Here is a 5,000-nt window from a genome sequence, read left to right on the forward strand (position 1 = left end):
AGGTCTGGTTAGCACTTTGATGAGAGACTGCCTGGGAATACCAGGTGCTTTAATCTCTTTGGAAAATTTCACGAATTATATAATAATCTTTCATTTAAAAAAAAAAAAAAAAAAAAAAAAAAAAAAAGAGAGTCAATGCCCGATCTCTGAATCTTAGCAGGTTTAGGTATGGTTAGCACTTTGATGAGAGACTGCCTAGGAATACCAGGTGCTTTAAGCTTTTGGGTTTTCTTTCCTACTTATATAATGTACTGGCGATTAGATTGGCTGGTCTTTAAATAGCCCTCTCTTTGCAGCAGTCTTTGCTTACGGCCATACCAACCTGGCTATGCCCGATCTAGTCTGATCTCGGAAGCTAAGCAGGTTTGGGCCTGGTTAGTACTTGGATGGGAGACCGCCTGGGAATACCAGGTGCTGTAAGCTTTTTGGACATTTTTCACTTAGTATATAATAATTTTGCCAAAAAATAGAGTCAATGCCCGATCTCTGAATCTTAGCAGGTTTAGGTATGGTTAGCACTTTGATGAGAGACTGCCTAGGAATACCAGGTGCTTTAAGCTTTTGGGTTTTCTTTCTTACTTATATAATGTACTGGCGATTAGATTGGCTGGTCTTTAAATAGCCCTCTCTTTGCTGCTGTCTTCGCTTACGGCCATACCAACCTGGCTATGCCCGATCTCGTCTGATCTCGGAAGCTAAGCAGGTTTGGGCCTGGTTAGTACTTGGATGGGAGACCGCCTGGGAATACCAGGTGCTGTAAGCTTTTTGGACATTTTTCACTTAGTATATATAATTTTGCCAAAAAATAGAGTCAATGCCCGATCTCTGAATATTAACAGGTTTGGGCCTGGTTAGTACATGGATGGGAGACTGCCTGGGAATACCAGGTGCTGTAAGCTTTTTGGACATTTTTCACTTAGTATATAATAATTTTGCCAAAAAATAGAGTCAATGCCCGATCTCTGAATCTTAGCAGGTTTAGGTCTGGTTAGCACTTTGATGAGAGACTGCCTGGGAATACCAGGTGCTTTAATCTCTTTGGAAAATTTCACGAATTATATAATAATCTTTCATTTAAAAAAAAAAAAAAAAAAAAAAAAGAGTCAATGCCCGATCTCTGAATCTTAGCAGGTTTAGGTATGGTTAGCACTTTGATGAGAGACTGCCTAGGAATACCAGGTGCTTTAAGCTTTTGGGTTTTCTTTCCTACTTATATAATGTACTGGCGATTAGATTGGCTTGTCTTTAAATAGCCCTCTCTTTTCTGCTGTCTTCGCTTACGGCCATACCAACCTGGCTATGCCCGATCTCGTCTGATCTCGGAAGCTAAGCAGGTTTGGGCCTGGTTAGTACTTGGATGGGAGACCGCCTGGGAATACCAGGTGCTGTAAGCTTTTTGGACATTTTTCACTTAGTATATAATAATTTTGCCAAAAAATAGAGTCAATGCCCGATCTCTGAATATTAGCAGGTTTGGTCCTGGTTAGTACATGGATGGGAGACTGCCTGGGAATACCAGGTGCTTTAATCTGTTTGAAAAATTTCACGAATTATATAATAATCTTTCATTAAAAAAAAAAAAAAAAAAAAAAATAGAGTCAATGCCCGATCTCTGAATATTAACAGGTTTGGGCCTGGTTAGTACATGGATGGGAGACTGCCTGGGAATACCAGGTGCTGTAAGCTTTTTGGACATTTTTCACTTAGTATATAATAATTTTGCCAAAAAATAGAGTCAATGCCCGATCTCTGAATATTAACAAGTTTGGGCCTGGTTAGTACATGGATGGGAGACTGCCTGGGAATACCAGGTGCTGTAAGCTTTTTGGACATTTTTCACTTAGTATATAATAATTTTGCCAAAAAATAGAGTCAATGCCCGATCTCTGAATCTTAGCAGGTTTAGGTATGGTTAGCACTTTGATGAGAGACTGCCTAGGAATACCAGGTGCTTTAAGCTTTTGGGTTTTCTTTCTTACTTATATAATGTACTGGCGATTAGATTGGCTGGTCTTTAAATAGCCCTCTCTTTGCTGCTGTCTTCGCTTACGGCCATACCAACCTGGCTATGCCCGATCTCGTCTGATCTCGGAAGCTAAGCAGGTTTGGGCCTGGTTAGTACTTGGATGGGAGACCGCCTGGGAATACCAGGTGCTGTAAGCTTTTTGGACATTTTTCACTTAGTATATAATAATTTTGCCAAAAAATAGAGTCAATGCCCGATCTCTGAATATTAACAGGTTTGGGCCTGGTTAGTACATGGATGGGAGACTGCCTGGGAATACCAGGTGCTGTAAGCTTTTTGGACATTTTCACTTAGTATATAATAATTTTGCCAAAAAATAGAGTCAATGCCCGATCTCTGAATCTTAGCAGGTTTAGGTCTGGTTAGCACTTTGATGAGAGACTGCCTGGGAATACCAGGTGCTTTAATCTCTTTGGAAAATTTCACGAATTATATAATAATCTTTCATTTAAAAAAAAAATAAAAAATAAAAAGAGTCAATGCCCGATCTCTGAATCTTAGCAGGTTTAGGTATGGTTAGCACTTTGATGAGAGACTGCCTAGGAATACCAGGTGCTATAAGCTTTTGGGTTTTCTTTCCTACTTATATAATGTACTGGCGATTAGATTGGCTGGTCTTTAAATAGCCCTCTCTTTGCTGCTGTCTTCGCTTACGGCCATACCAACCTGGCTATGCCCGATCTCGTCTGATCTCGGAAGCTAAGCAGGTTTGGGCCTGGTTAGTACTTGGATGGGAGACCCGCCTGGGAATACCAGGTGCTGTAAGCTTTTTGGACATTTTTCACTTAGTATATAATAATTTTGCCAAAAAATAGAGTCAATGCCCGATCTCTGAATATTAACAAGTTTGGCCTGGTTAGTACATGGATGGGAGACTGCCTGGGAATACCAGGTGCTGTAAGCTTTTTGGACATTTTCACTTAGTATATAATAATTTTGCCAAAAAAATAGAGTCAATGCCCGATCTCTGAATCTTAGCAGGTTTAGGTCTGGTTAGCACTTTGATGAGAGACTGCCTGGGAATACCAGGTGCTTTAATCTCTTTGGAAAATTTCACGAATTATATAATAATCTTTCATTTAAAAAAAAAAAAAAAAAAAAAAAAAAAAAAAAAGAGAGTCAATGCCCGATCTCTGAATCTTAGCAGGTTTAGGTATGGTTAACACTTTGATGAGAGACTGCCTAGGAATACCAGGTGCTTTAAGCTTTTGGGTTTTCTTTCCTACTTATATAATGTACTGGCGATTAGATTGGCTGGTCTTTAAATAGCCCTCTCTTTGCAGCAGTCTTTGCTTACGGCCATACCAACCTGGCTATGCCCGATCTCGTCTGATCTCGGAAGCTAAGCAGGTTTGGCCTGGTTAGTACTTGGATGGGAGACCGCCTGGGAATACCAGGTGATGTAAGCTTTTTGGACATTTTTTCACTTAGTATATAATAATTTTGCCAAAAAATAGAGTCAATGCCCGATCTCTGAATATTAGCAGGTTTGGGCCTGGTTAGTACATGATGGGAGACTGCCTAGGAATACCAGGTGCTTTAAGCTTTTGGGTTTTCTTTCTTACTTATATAATGTACTGGCGATTAGATTGGCTGGTCTTTAAATAGCCCTCTCTTTGCTGGCTGTCTTCGCTTACGGCCATACCAACCTGGCTATGCCCGATCTCGTCTGATCTCGGAAGCTAAGCAGGTTTGGGCCTGGTTAGTACTTGGATGGGAGACCGCCTGGGAATACCAGGTGCTGTAAGCTTTTTGGACATTTTTTCACTTAGTATATAATAATTTTGCCAAAAAATAGAGTCAATGCCCGATCTCTGAATATTAACAGGTTTGGGCCTGGTTAGTACATGGATGGGAGACTGCCTGGGAATACCAGGTGCTGTAAGCTTTTTGGACATTTTTCACTTAGTATATAATAATTTTGCCAAAAAATAGAGTCAATGCCCGATCTCTGAATCTTAGCAGGTTTAGGTCTGGTTAGCACTTTGATGAGAGACTGCCTGGGAATACCAGGTGCTTTAATCTCTTTGGAAAATTTCACGAATTATATAATAATCTTTCATTTAAAAAAAAAAAAAAAAAAAAAAAAAGAGTCCAATGCCCGATCTCTGAATCTTAGCAGGTTTAGGTATGGTTAGCACTTTGATGAGAGACTGCCTAGGAATACCAGGTGCTTTAAGCTTTTGGGTTTTCTTTCCTACTTATATAATGTACTGGCGATTAGATTGGCTGGTCTTTAAATAGCCCTCTCTTTTCTGCTGTCTTCGCTTACGGCCATACCAACCTGGCTATGCCCGATCTCGTCTGATCTCGGAAGCTAAGCAGGTTTGGGCCTGGTTAGTACTTGGATGGGAGACCGCCTGGGAATACCAGGTGCTGTAAGCTTTTTGGACATTTTTCACTTAGTATATAATAATTTTGCCAAAAATAGAGTCAATGCCCGATCTCTGAATATTAGCAGGTTTGGTCTTGGTTAGTACATGGATGGGAGACTGCCTGGGAATACCAGGTGCTTTAATCTGTTTGAAAAATTTCACGAATTATATAATAATCTTTCATTAAAAAAAAAAAAAAAAAAAAATAGAGTCAATGCCCGATCTCTGAATATTAACAGGTTTGGGCCTGGTTAGTACATGGATGGGAGACTGCCTGGGAATAACCAGGTGCTGTAAGCTTTTTGGACATTTTTCACTTAGTATATAATAATTTTGCCAAAAAATAGAGTCAATGCCCGATCTCTGAATATTAACAAGTTTGGGCCTGGTTAGTACATGGATGGGAGACTGCCTGGGAATACCAGGTGCTGTAAGCTTTTTGGACATTTTTCACTTAGTATATAATAATTTTGCCAAAAATAGAGTCAATGCCCCGATCTCTGAATCTTAGCAGGTTTAGGTATGGTTAGCACTTTGATGAGAGACTGCCTAGGAATACCAGGTGCTTTAAGCTTTTTGGGTTTTCTTTCTTACTTATA

The 5,000-nt window shown here is 39.9% G+C and overlaps 8 non-coding genes across 8 annotated transcripts; all 8 read left to right on the top strand.

Annotated features, from left to right (window-relative positions):
• The first annotated feature begins 304 nt into the window (after positions 1 to 304).
• Positions 305 to 423, top strand: LOC113086374 (5S ribosomal RNA). Its single transcript, XR_003284790.1, has one exon. It is a non-coding gene; the product is annotated as a 5S ribosomal RNA (ribosomal RNA).
• Positions 424 to 644: 221 nt separating this feature from the next.
• Positions 645 to 763, top strand: LOC113086448 (5S ribosomal RNA). The gene has a single exon (XR_003284858.1). It is a non-coding gene; the product is annotated as a 5S ribosomal RNA (ribosomal RNA).
• Positions 764 to 1,275: 512 nt separating this feature from the next.
• LOC113086449 (5S ribosomal RNA) lies at positions 1,276 to 1,394 on the top strand. Its single transcript, XR_003284859.1, has one exon. It is a non-coding gene; the product is annotated as a 5S ribosomal RNA (ribosomal RNA).
• A 650-nt stretch (positions 1,395 to 2,044) lies between these two features.
• Positions 2,045 to 2,163, top strand: LOC113086450 (5S ribosomal RNA). The gene has a single exon (XR_003284860.1). It is a non-coding gene; the product is annotated as a 5S ribosomal RNA (ribosomal RNA).
• Positions 2,164 to 2,674: 511 nt separating this feature from the next.
• Positions 2,675 to 2,794, top strand: LOC113086377 (5S ribosomal RNA). Its single transcript, XR_003284793.1, has one exon. It is a non-coding gene; the product is annotated as a 5S ribosomal RNA (ribosomal RNA).
• A 523-nt stretch (positions 2,795 to 3,317) lies between these two features.
• Positions 3,318 to 3,435, top strand: LOC113086393 (5S ribosomal RNA). Its single transcript, XR_003284809.1, has one exon. It is a non-coding gene; the product is annotated as a 5S ribosomal RNA (ribosomal RNA).
• A 222-nt stretch (positions 3,436 to 3,657) lies between these two features.
• LOC113086451 (5S ribosomal RNA) lies at positions 3,658 to 3,776 on the top strand. Its single transcript, XR_003284861.1, has one exon. It is a non-coding gene; the product is annotated as a 5S ribosomal RNA (ribosomal RNA).
• Positions 3,777 to 4,292: 516 nt separating this feature from the next.
• On the top strand, positions 4,293 to 4,411 carry LOC113086343 (5S ribosomal RNA). Its single transcript, XR_003284759.1, has one exon. It is a non-coding gene; the product is annotated as a 5S ribosomal RNA (ribosomal RNA).
• The last annotated feature ends 589 nt before the right edge of the window (positions 4,412 to 5,000 follow it).

Source organism: Carassius auratus, unplaced genomic scaffold (assembly GCF_003368295.1).
Source record: "Carassius auratus strain Wakin unplaced genomic scaffold, ASM336829v1 scaf_tig00043240, whole genome shotgun sequence".
Taxonomy (NCBI): domain Eukaryota; kingdom Metazoa; phylum Chordata; class Actinopteri; order Cypriniformes; family Cyprinidae; genus Carassius; species Carassius auratus.